The sequence below is a fragment of the Euprymna scolopes genome, chromosome 22 (genome assembly GCF_053919585.1).
Source record: "Euprymna scolopes isolate OS-2025 chromosome 22, ASM5391958v1, whole genome shotgun sequence".
NCBI classification, from domain to species: Eukaryota; Metazoa; Mollusca; class Cephalopoda; order Sepiida; family Sepiolidae; genus Euprymna; species Euprymna scolopes.
Genome location: NC_136503.1, coordinates 79,367,988 through 79,381,329, shown reverse-complemented (window position 1 = coordinate 79,381,329; position 13,342 = coordinate 79,367,988). Strand labels below are relative to the sequence as shown.

At 42.6% G+C, this 13,342-nt stretch overlaps 1 pseudogene; it reads left to right on the top strand.

The window, feature by feature from the left end:
- Nucleotides 1-5,261: 5,261 nt before the first annotated feature.
- LOC145244249 (5S ribosomal RNA) lies at nt 5,262-5,380 on the top strand (annotated as a pseudogene).
- The last annotated feature ends 7,962 nt before the right edge of the window (nt 5,381-13,342 follow it).

Genomic DNA, 13,342 nt, shown 5'->3' with positions numbered 1-13,342 from the left:
TATATCTGTGTGTGGTTGTATGCGTGCACGTGTGTGTGTTTTAATGTGTTGGTTCTGATTTATGTGTGGGTGTGTATATGTGTATGTGTATGGATGTGCATGCGAGTGTACCTTGCATTTCATGTTTTTGTGTGATGGTATTAGGTTCTGTTCAGTTCAGGGGTGAATTTGGTGATGAAGTTTTTTTCCTGTGTAAGTAAATAAAAATAATTGTCTGTTTGGAAGATTGGCATTATTTTGAAGCTGTTTCCACTGCATGTGTGTACACACATGTAGTGTACACACATGCAGTGGAAATATTGTTGCCTGATAAACTCGAATAACAAGAAATATTACGTAGGCATGACTTCCTTAGATTTCAAAACCCGATACTATGACCACAAAAGTACATTCAACAATAAAAAACACCGTATAAAAACAACACTAGCGAATAAATACTGGGAAATTAAAGAATGCGGACATTCGCCGGTAGTCGAATGGAAAATAATAAGAGAAGCTACCACGTATAGGGATCTAGACGACCCATGTAGATTATGTCTTCATCAAAAATTTGCAATCCTGTACTTTAAAGAACCCCAACATCTATTAAACTGTAGAAGAGAAATAGCAAATAACTGTGTTTACAAGATAAAATTTACTCTAGGATAGCGATACAAAATAGTTTTAAAACTAACAAAAACAATAGAAAATAAACAAATAAATAAATTAAATAAACATGAATATACATAAACGATCACACATATATGTATATATATATATATATATATATATATATATATATATATATGTATATATATGCGCATCATTGTATGTACACATATATATATTTATATATAAACTAACAATAAAAAACACTAACCTAGTTTTAAAACAGATCCTTTGTCCGATAAAATGCATGCCCATTGGCTGATAGGAAGGGCACGGTGGATAATAGAAAGCTGATTGGCTAACTAAAATCTCAATAGAAGAGGAGCATATAAAAACGATAAACAACAACAGAATTCGCGCATAAGCCTGAGGAGTCCTAGAGTGGATGAAACACGGAATATTCAGTGTAGCTTAATCGCCATATATATTTTATAAATTGCTATATATATATGTAACAATATTTTTGCACTATAATGGGGTAGTTATTTAGATTGCTGCCCACATCAGCACAGCAATATTTGGCACAAGGCCGGGAAAGTGAGGAACTAAGCAGGCTCTCCTAAAGAAGGGGCACTCCTGCAATGGCAAAAATTGCCTGAGTAACCCCGTCTGTATTCCCCGGTCGGGGCGACTCAGGCGACAAGCAATAAACTTGCTCCACCCTAAAGCCGGGTGGCAAGGCCTGGGAGGACCTACTGGGTATTACCCAAGTGGCGTACCTCAGTCCGACAGGTGCCAGGCCGGTTCCTGCCCCCCCCCCACCTGTCTCCTTACAGCCGAAGCTGCTAGGAGACACATCCCATCATGAATATAATGGGGGTAGATATTTATTTTCTGCCCAAAACAGCAAAATGTGGCACAAGGCCGGAAGGTGGAGAACAGGCGAGCTCCCCTAAAGAAGGGGCACTCTCGCCTCAACAAAAATTGCCTGGGTACCCGCTCCCGTCGGCATTTCCCGGTAGGGGCGCCTCAGGCAACAAGCAATCAACTTGCCCTACCGGAAAGCCCGGTGGCAAGGCCTGGGAGGTTGGACCTCTTGGGAATTACTCAGGCGGTCTACCTCAGTCCGACGTATATATAGCCTTTCTTTCTTTTTGTATGTATCACTAATTGGAAACCAACGCCAAATTGATGCATATCATTCTGCTCAGATAATTTTCAAATAAAATTCAGGTGCGCCCGGTATTTAACTTGAAATATTTCTTGCGTGAATGAATTTAAAGTAATCAGATAAAGATAAAAAAGGAAAAAAAAACAAGCTTTAAATTTTCCCAAATTCAACTGAACAACACCCGCTCCTGTTTGCAATCCTTTATTCATATAACAAAGAACATTTTTTCACGTATTAGTATAATTTATGTGGTCTAAAGCGATCTTTATGTTAAGCAGATGACTTTACTCTCTATATAATAGAAACGTCTCAGTTTTTCCACTCTGGACCAAAATACTGTAGGTTTACAACAACAGATGCCACATACAATTTTCTTATGTCTAGCCTATTAGCCATTATCATATGTAACTTTATAAATACTTTTCTTACACATGCAGGTGTTCAAATAAAATCCTAGATTCCTTCCGAGGAGCTACACCAGGACTATCGCATTAACCTACAGAGGAAGTAGTCCCGATTTTTCCCTCTAATACTGGAGTCCTCCTTCTAATCCCCATAAACATTGCAGGGATTTATACACATCGTATGGATATTGTGGTAACACCTTTTGTAACTGATTCATAAACTAATAGTCCAAACGTTAAATTCCCGTTCGTCAATTCGAAAAATAATAACTTCTCCCTTATAACGTTCCTACTATTTTGATTGGCTTAGATCAGACCGATCCCTTATTCCAGATTACAATTCTGTAAACTAAAACGGACTTACAAGCCTTTATCAAACATGGCGTCTTCCGATACAGGGGCTGGCGTTTTACATTAAATAAAGCGATTACTGAACAGCACGGAGGTATTTGCTTCTCACTCTATTCTTATCTCACTCTATTCCTCTCTCCTTCTCTTTCTAAATGTGTTTAGAGGGAGATAGAATGAGAGAGATATAGAGAGATAGACAGAGAATAGAAACAGAGAGAGAAACAGTGAGAGATAAAGACAGATAGACACAGAAAGAGAGAGAGAAATAAAATCATCGTAACGGCAGAGAGAGAGAGAGAGAGGGGGGGGGAAGGGAGAGCGAATCATCGTCACTCATTTTATTACTGTCTCCGTTATTTGCTTTAAAGAGAACAAAAACACGCTGTCATTTTGATGCCATCGTGGTGGAGAAGTAGATAATAGGACCACGTCGGAACCTGCGGATTTCACGTTCGCCCTCTGTAATGCATTGTTTTTTGGAGAGTGGGTTTAAAGTTTTAACATTTAAACAGGGTTACACCTTGCCATAAATACGTATGACATTTCGTGTTTTATTTATTCATTTTTCTCAGTTATTCTTTTAATCGAATTAAAAGAGTCATTAATTTCCACCCCTTTTTATTTGTTTATTTTTGTTGTATCGAAATAACACGATAAACCTTCATTTGTTTTTTGGGTGATTTCTTTTATTGTTTTTTTTTTCGTTTATTTTTATTTTTTATTTTGGTTTTATTATTATTATTTTTTTTTTTTTTTTTCGTTATGATGGTAAGTTAGATATTTGAAACCAAGTACTGCAATAATTAATTAATTAATTAATTAATAATAATAATAATAATAATAATAATAATAATAATAATAATAATAATAAAATAAATGATAAATACACGAAAGAAAACTCGTTTCATTTCCTTAGGATTGGATTCCATGTTTTCGTTCTTATACAAATGTCTGCTTCTTAATAAAAGTTAGAGACGAATTATTTTTAGTCGCGGAGGCCGGTAAGTAACCAGTCAACATTGCCACAGCTTCAACGGCTAAATAGATGATTTTGTTTTTTTACCTCTCTCTGCCCGGGCTGCCTACTGCGTTTCAATAGTTGTTCTTACCATGAGGAGTTGAGTGTGTCTGTTCCAAAAGCTGTTCGTAACATGAGGAGGCTAGTGGTTGGGCGGCGGCAGCAGCAGCAGCAGCAGCAGCAGCAGCAACAACAACAACAACAACAACAACAACAACAACAACAACCGTACTTTAATTTTTTTTCGGGGGCGGGGGACACGCTTCCACCAGGCAATACCGGCTATCGGGTACTGCTAGTGTATATAATATTCTGTTTGTCTTTTCCTTAGTTAGTCCGTAGTTACACTTAAAAAAAGGCCAAATACAAAATTTGAAGGCTGAACTGCTTTTAAAAAAAAGCCAAATTCGCAAAATTTGTCTTTTAAAAGCTACTGTGGCAACTTTGGGCAAGAATATGAGAGTCACCTCCCTTTGACGTTACCTCGTTTTGTGTGAAAAAGGAACTCATACTTATTTCGACGTGCAGCGGTTCTTCACCGGACAAAGTAGTCAGCGAAACGTCACGTAAAAAAAGGAGACATTCGAAAGAAACAATACAAGAAAAAAGAACATTGTCTGCTAAGGTATTCTAAACTCAAGGAGTAAATTAAAGAATGTGATTTCATTATTTGTATTGATATGTGGCATGATATTATTTTCTTATTATTATTATATTATTAGCCTGGGTGCCCAGCGTTGCCCGGGTGTTTGGAGGTGTGTGTTGAGCAAAAAAAAAAAAAATGTGGTAGTAGGCAGGCAAGCTCGAACCCGACACGCGAAGGCGGAAAAAAGTGAAAGAAAAGGTGACGTCTTACCGCTACTCCATGACGCGACCGGAAGCTCGGAACATTAAAATCAGGCAAAGTCAATCCAACCGATACGATGACTTGCAAAAATAACTTGCAAAACATCAACACTTCCTTGTAGAAAACTGCCCAGTTGAGGGTGAAGGAATTAATGTTTTTAGCCAATTTTTCGATATTTGTCGTCCGAGACGCCGATATTCAAAAAGATACTGATCTCGTAAAAATACGTCGCTTCTGTCAAAAGTTTTAGACATACATACATACATACATAATACATACATTTAAACAGACAGGTGAGATTTATATTATAGACTAGCCTGGGTGCCCAGCATTACCCGAATGTTTGGAGGGGGTTTGTTGAGCAAAAATAAGGTGTTAGAAGGCAAGAAGCCCGTACTGCGAAGGAGGAAAAGAACGTGCAAAAAAACAAAAAACAAAAACATTACGTCTTTGCTGTTGCGATCATCGCTAAACCGGAACCGGAGGTTTAAATTAGGACTAGTCAATCGAAAAGAAGGGATGACGTTCGAAAATATCGGCGGATAAAAACGACTCGCCCCGGTAGAAAACTTCCCAGTTGAGAGTGAAAGAATTAATGTTTTTAGCCAATTTTTCGATATTTGTTGAACGGTAGATATTCAAAACAATACCGATCTCGTAAAAATCCGTCGCCTTTGTCTAAAGTTTTAGGGATACATACATACATACATTCATACATACATACATACATACATACATTTAAACAGACAGGTGAAATTTATATTATAGAAGTTTAGTACGTATTAATTTATCCCATTTCGATCAGTTCTAAATTTAAAATACAATGGACACTATGTTTATTTATTAAACAATATTATCAACAACAAAATAGCAGATAAATGCACGTACGGCATAATCATGTTGACACACCGGTTCCCGTCAGATCATCGAAGTTAAGCAACGGTGAGCCTGGTTATTACTAAAATGGGTGACCAATATGGGAATTCCAGGCGCTGTATGTAGGAGGACGCCGATACTTCCCTGCAAGAGTTTCAAAAACCTAACGTCATCATCTCCCCTACCGTGAATATACATGCGACTGGGGATCGCTTGTGAATTTCATACTCCCATGAAACTTCCTCCTTTGGAGGAAGCCGGTTATACTCGAATAAGGTTAGTACTGATCGACAGCTTAATGCATATATGGCCTTGAGGCTTTATAAAAAGGGGATTAGGGGTGGGAAAGGATGTCATAGAGGCCACAACCAAGAATACATGAAATGAATAACGTTGGAAGTGTGTAGGTTCTGACTCCATATAATTAAAGACAGACGAATATTGAAGGTTGAGAACCGACTTTATTTACTACTACAATTTGTATTAGGAGAGGAAAAGTGTTCGGAGGATGGAATGTGATTTAATAAAGGAGATGAATGTTCGTAAAATGTTTGTAGGTATGTATGAATTGACAAGGAATGAATGTTCGTAAAATGTAACTTATCTTTTGGACGATGGAGAGGGTTAGGGTAGGCCGGTCATCCTGCTGTCGGTGATGCGTGTCCTGGCTTGTAACTGGAAAGCGAGTGTCTTTTTGATCAGCAGCTAGCAGCCCGGCGTCTTCGTCTTCTTTTTCCTACTCTCTTCTTTGGTTTGTATGAACTAGGAAGTGTTTAGAATTGAAGGCGTCTGGCCCATAACATGAGAGCGTAATCGGCTTCAGTTCACTGGTGCCTTATTTCTTTTTCTTCTGCATTATGTCTCTTCAGGTCGGGTGACAGAATCTGTCCATACGTTCACTGATGCAGCGGGGCGAGTTCTCTTCACTTCATCTCTTTAGGTCGGGTGACAGAATCTGTCCATACGTTCACTGATGCAGCGGGGCGAGTTCTCTTCACTTCATCTCTTTAGGTCGGGTGACAGAATCTGTCCGTGCGTTCACTGATGCAGCGGGGCGAGTTCTCTTCACTTCATCTCTTTAGGTCGGGTGACAGAATCTGTCCGTGCGTTCACTGATGCAGCGGGGCGAGTTCTCTTCACTTCATCTCTTTAGGTCGGGTGACAGAATCTGTCCATACGTTCACTGATGCAGCGGGGCGAGTTCTCTTCACTTCATCTCTTTAGGTCGGGTGACAGAATCTGTCTCTACGTTCACTGATGCAGCGGGGCGAGTTCTCTTCACTTCATCTCTTTAGGTCGGGTGACAGAATCTGTCCATACGTTCACTGATGCAGCGGGGCGAGTTCTCTTCACTTCATCTCTTTAGGTCGGGTGACAGAATCTGTCCGTGCGTTCACTGATGCAGCGGGGCGAGTTCTCTTCACTTCATCTCTTTAGGTCGGGTGACAGAATCTGTCCATACGTTCACTGATGCAGCGGGGCGAGTTCTATTCACTTCATCTCTTAAGTTCGGGTGACAGAATCTGTCCGTGCGTTCACTGATGCAGCGGGGCGAGTTCTCTTCACTTCATCTCTTTAGGTCGGGTGACAGAATCTGTCCATACGTTCACTGATGTAGCGGGGCGAGTTCTCTTCACTTCATCTCTTTAGGTCGGGTGACAGAATCTGTCCGTGCGTTCACTGATGCAGCGGGGCGAGTTCTCTTCACTTCATCTCTTTAGGTCGGGTGACAGAATCTGTCCATACGTTCACTGATGCAGCGGGGCGAGTTCTATTCACTTCATCTCTTAAGTTCGGGTGACAGAATCTGTCCGTGCGTTCACTGATGCAGCGGGGCGAGTTCTCTTCACTTCATCTCTTTAGGTCGGGTGACAGAATCTGTCCGTGCGTTCACTGATGCAGCGGGGCGAGTTCTCTTCACTTCATCTCTTTAGGTCGGGTGACAGAATCTGTCCATACGTTCACTGATGCAGCGGGGCGAGTTCTCTTCACTTCATCTCTTTAGGTCGGGTGACAGAATCTGTCTCTACGTTCACTGATGCAGCGGGACGAGTTCTCTTCACTTCATCTCTTTAGGTCGGGTGACAGAATCTGTCTCTACGTTCACTGATGCAGCGGGGCGAGTTCTCTTCACTTCATCTCTTTAGGTCGGGTGACAGAATCTGTCCGTGCGTTCACTGATGCAGCGGGGCGAGTTCTCTTCACTTCATCTCTTTAGGTCGGGTGACAGAATCTGTCCGTGCGTTCACTGACGCAGCGGGGCGAGTTCTCTTCACTTCATCTCTTTAGGTCGGGTGACAGAATCTGTCCATACGTTCACTGATGCAGCGGGGCGAGTTCTCTTCACTTCATCTCTTTAGGTCGGGTGACAGAATCTGTCTCTACGTTCACTGATGCAGCGGGGCGAGTTCTCTTCACTTCATCTCTTTAGGTCGGGTGACAGAATCTGTCCGTGCGTTCACTGACGCAGCGGGGCGAGTTCTCTTCACTTCATCTCTTTAGGTCGGGTGACAGAATCTGTCCATACGTTCACTGATGCAGCGGGGCGAGTTCTCTTCACTTCATCTCTTTAGGTCGGGTGACAGAATCTGTCCGTGCGTTCACTGATGCAGCGGGGCGAGTTCTCTTCACTTCATCTCTTTAGGTCGGGTGACAGAATCTGTCCGTGCGTTCACTGACGCAGCGGGGCGAGTTCTCTTCACTTCATCTCTTTAGGTCGGGTGACAGAATCTGTCCGTGCGTTCACTGATGCAGCGGGGCGAGTTCTCTTCACTTCATCTCTTTAGGTCGGGTGACAGAATCTGTCCGTGCGTTCACTGATGCAGCGGGGCGAGTTCTCTTCACTTCATCTCTTTAGGTCGGGTGACAGAATCTGTCCATACGTTCACTGATGCAGCGGGGCGAGTTCTCTTCACTTCATCTCTTTAGGTCGGGTGACAGAATCTGTCCGTGCGTTCACTGATGCAGCGGGGCGAGTTCTCTTCACTTCATCTCTTTAGGTCGGGTGACAGAATCTGTCCATACGTTCACTGATGCAGCGGGGCGAGTTCTCTTCACTTCATCTCTTTAGGTCGGGTGACAGAATCTGTCCGTGCGTTCACTGACGCAGCGGGGCAAGATCTCTTCACTTCATCTCTTTAGGTCGGGTGACAGAATCTGTCCGTGCGTTCACTGATGCAGCGGGGCGAGTTCTCTTCACTTCATCTCTTTAGGTCGGGTGACAGAATCTGTCCGTGCGTTCACTGATGCAGCGGGGCGAGTTCTCTTCTCTTCATCTTTTTAGGTCGGGTGACAGAATCTGTCCGTGCGTTCACTGACGCAGCGGGGCGAGTTCTATTCACTTAATCTCTTAAGTTCGGGTGACAGAATCTGTCCGTGCGTTCACTGATGCAGCGGGGCGAGTTCTCTTCACTTCATCTCTTTAGGTCGGGTGACAGAATCTGTCCGTGCGTTCACTGACGCAGCGGGGCGAGTTCTCTTCACTTCATCTCTTTAGGTCGGGTGACAGAATCTGTCCGTGCGTTCACTGATGCAGCGGGGCGAGTTCTCTTCACTTCATCTTTTTAGGTCGGGTGACAGAATCTGTCCGTGCGTTCACTGACGCAGCGGGGCGAGATCTCTTCACTTCATCTCTTTAGGTCGGGTGACAGAATCTGTCCGTGCGTTCACTGATGCAGCGGGGCGAGTTCTCTTCACTTCATCTCTTTAGGTCGGGTGACAGAATCTGTCCGTGCGTTCACTGACGCAGCGGGGCGAGTTCTCTTCTCTTCATCTTTTTAGGTCGGGTGACAGAATCTGTCCGTGCGTTCACTGACGCAGCGGGGCGAGTTCTATTCACTTCATCTCTTTAGGTCGGGTTACAGAATCTGTCCGTGCGTTCACTGATGCAGCGGGGCGAGTTCTCTTCACTTCATCTCTTTAGGTCGGGTGACAGAATCTGTCCGTGCGTTCACTGACGCAGCGGGGCGAGTTCTCTTCACTTCATCTCTTTAGGTCGGGTGACAGAATCTGTCCGTGCGTTCACTGATGCAGCGGGGCGAGTTCTCTTCACTTCATCTCTTTAGGTCGGGTGACAGAATCTGTCCATACGTTCACTGACGCAGCGGGGCGAGTTCTCTTCACTTCATCTCTTTAGGTCGGGTGACAGAATCTGTCCGTGCGTTCAATGATGCAGCGGGGCGAGTTCTCTTCACTTCATCTCTTTAGGTCGGGTGACAGAATCTGTCCGTGCGTTCACTGACGCAGCGTGGCGAGTTCTCTTCACTTCATCTCTTTAGGTCGGATGACAGAATCTGTCCGTGCGTTCACTGACGCAGCGGGGCGAGTTCTCTTCACTTCATCTCTTTAGGTCGGGTGACAGAATCTGTCCGTGCGTTCACTGATGCAGCGGGGCGAGTTCTCTTCACTTCATCTCTTTAGGTCGGGTGACAGAATCTGTCCGTGCGTTCACTGACGCAGCGGGGCGAGTTCTCTTCACTTCATCTCTTTAGGTCGGGTGACAGAATCTGTCCGTGCGTTCACTGATGCAGCGGGGCGAGTTCTCTTCTCTTCATCTTTTTAGGTCGGGTGACAGAATCTGTCCGTGCGTTCACTGACGCAGCGGGGCGAGTTCTATTCACTTCATCTCTTTAGGTCGGGTTACAGAATCTGTCCGTGCGTTCACTGATGCAGCGGGGCGAGTTCTCTTCACTTCATCTCTTTAGGTCGGGTGACAGAATCTGTCCGTGCGTTCACTGACGCAGCGGGGCGAGTTCTCTTCACTTCATCTCTTTAGGTCGGGTGACAGAATCTGTCCGTGCGTTCACTGACGCAGCGGGGCGAGTTCTCTTCACTTCATCTCTTTAGGTCGGGTGACAGAATCTGTCCATACGTTCACTGATGCAGCGGGGCGAGTTCTCTTCACTTCATCTCTTTAGGTCGGGTGACAGAATCTGTCCGTGCGTTCAATGATGCAGCGGGGCGAGTTCTCTTCACTTCATCTCTTTAGGTCGGGTGACAGAATCTGTCCGTGCGTTCACTGACGCAGCGGGGCGAGTTCTCTTCACTTCATCTCTTTAGGTCGGGTGACAGAATCTGTCCGTGCGTTCACTGACGCAGCGGGGCGAGTTCTCTTCACTTCATCTCTTTAGGTCGGGTGACAGAATCTGTCCATACGTTCACTGATGCAGCGGGGCGAGTTCTCTTCACTTCATCTCTTTAGGTCGGGTGACAGAATCTGTCCGTGCGTTCACTGATGCAGTGGGGCGAGTTCTCTTCACTTCATCTCTTTAGGTCGGGTGACAGAATCTGTCCGTGCGTTCACTGACGCAGCGGGGCGAGTTCTCTTCACTTCATCTCTTTAGGTCGGGTGACAGAATCTGTCCGTGCGTTCAATGATGCAGCGGGGCGAGTTCTCTTCACTTCATCTCTTTAGGTCGGGTGACAGAATCTGTCCGTGCGTTCACTGACGCAGCGGGGCGAGTTCTCTTCACTTCATCTCTTTAGGTCGGGTGACAGAATCTGTGCATACGTTCACTGATGCAGCGGGGCGAGTTCTCTTCACTTCATCTCTTTAGGTCGGGTGACAGAATCTGTCCGTGCGTTCACTGATGCAGCGGGGCGAGTTCTCTTCACTTCATCTCTTTAGGTCGGGTGACAGAATCTGTCCGTGCGTTCACTGACGCAGCGGGGCGAGTTCTCTTCACTTCATCTCTTTAGGTCGGGTGACAGAATCTGTCCGTGCGTTCACTGACGCAGCAGGGCTAATCTCTTCTTCCCACCTTTTTGGTTCCCTCAAATCCCTCGTTTTTATAGTGGCAAACTGGCTCCCAGCGACTGTGATATTTTAGGTGTTTATTTTAGGCGCGGGGCTCTGCCATTGGTCAATAATTATTTTGTGGTTATCTTATTTTTTTCTTCCCAAGCGGAAGCGATGCGTGGAGCCATGTGCCAAAAGACGATTTTTCATTTTGTCTCTTATGCTGGATACGTTAACATCCGGTTCGCTGCTAATTCTCATCATGTTCCCACACATAACATATATCGACAGTATTAAGTATATTTTTTAAATATAAAACACACATCTATCATATCGATGGAAGTGAGAATGTGTGTGTGAGCACACTTCTCAACCTATATACTCCAAATACCTTTTATCTACAGTCTTGAAATTTGGTATAGAGGGTATTGAAACATATGGAAAACTTTTAAATCGGGGTTCATCCAGAAAAGGGGCTGCTAACGAGTCGAAATTGAAAAAGTGTTACATGGGAGTCATCGAATATTTATCTGTTTGTCAACTGGTTCACCAAAGCGCATGCGCGGCCGTAATACATGGCATCTTCTTTATATCAGCTCGAATATTTTTTTTTTACTTGCAAGAAGTAAACACTTTAGAAAAAAACATAATACTCGCATGCACTTGTCTCAGTTTCTTTGGAGTTTTTTTTTTTATGTATATTGGATAAAATATAACAATTAGAGGATTGGCTTTAATAATAATAAATGTGGAATCTGCATAAATTAAATATCATATCTATGCGTATTTTACGGCCGGGGTATGCCGGGTGGCCTGTTAGTATATATATATATATATATATATATATATATATATATATATATATATATATATATATATATATATAAGTTTACTGATTTAAGTTAAATTTTGTAAATCAAAATATATACACATATATTTAAGTTAAGAATTTATATATATACATATACTAGCGGGCGTTGCCCCGCGTTTCCCCACGTTGCCCCGCGTTGCCCTGGCTTTTAGAGGCGTGTGTGGTTGGGGGAGGGAGGTAAAATGAAAATAAAGTGAAGTCATAACCCTGTTTAAATATTATAAAAACAAACAATGTTAAAACTATTAAAAAAATCGTGTACAAAAAAAAAAACACTTTAAAAAAATGAAAGTGATGCAATACGAACGGTCCGGCGTTGCCCGTGTGTTTTTTGAAAAATCTCAAAAAAGTTTGAAGGTAGCGGGGGAGTTCGAACTGGACTCATTGAGGCGAAAGCGCCAAAAAAAAAAAAAAAGAAAAGAAAAAAAAGTGATGAATTAATTAAAAAGTGAATTAGGTCAAATATCAATTCCGCAGTGAAGTTTGTTTTGGTTTAGTTTCAGTAGTCACATCACACTCGAATTCTTAATGAATGTTTTTGTTTTCTCGAATTCTAATTGAATTTATTTGTTTTAATTTTAATTGAAGTGTAATGCAAGTGAAATCACGATATCATTGCGTTGTAATCCTTGTGTAAAAATAAATGTTAAGTTGAAAGTATTAATAAATAAAGGTCATAGTTAGATTTCACGGTTAGAGTCGTTAAAACCGGAAGTAAAATCCGGTTAGTCTCGCAGATTGCGTCTTACACTAACGAAAAAGAAAACAATAATAGTAATTGCGTTTTCGCGTTTTTTTTTTCTATTTTTTTATTTCTATTTTATTATGGAAAAAACAGAAAGCATAAATCAGGGAAAAAAGATTAAAAAAAAGAAGAAATAAACGGCATAAGTAACCTTGTACGATTCCAAACCGTGTATTTCCTCGATGTGTCCCTTGTGAACGCATCCGGTGTAAATAGGGAGAGGGGAAAGGTGGAATCTAATAGAGAGAAAAGACGTTGCTACTTCCATCGAATCTAAGCGATTTTGGTAGTGGACTCTTACCGGAAAAAATATAGGAATGTACCATTGTCGAGGAACTATAGAGGTAATACGCCTATAGCAAACCTCAGATAATGTGCTACAGTCTGTACTCATTACATTTGCATGTAATATCATGATTTTTAATCCTATTAAGGTCAAAGTTGGAGGGGGAAAAGTCAGTTCATTTTATATATATATATATATATATATATATATATATATATAAACAGATGAAACAGATGTACGATAAAAACAAAGCAGTAAATCGTCTATGACATCATAGCGTAATAGATTATGGCGTTGTTGGAATGGAATACATAAGGTCCAAGGTTCGAATCCTTACAACAGTCAAGTTAAGCTGAAGATGAGTTGTGCTCCGAAACACGCGCGTCTGTAGATTACTGTTTTTGGCTTGAGGTAGTTGCCTGTCTTGCCGCACTGATGAGCTGTGAAA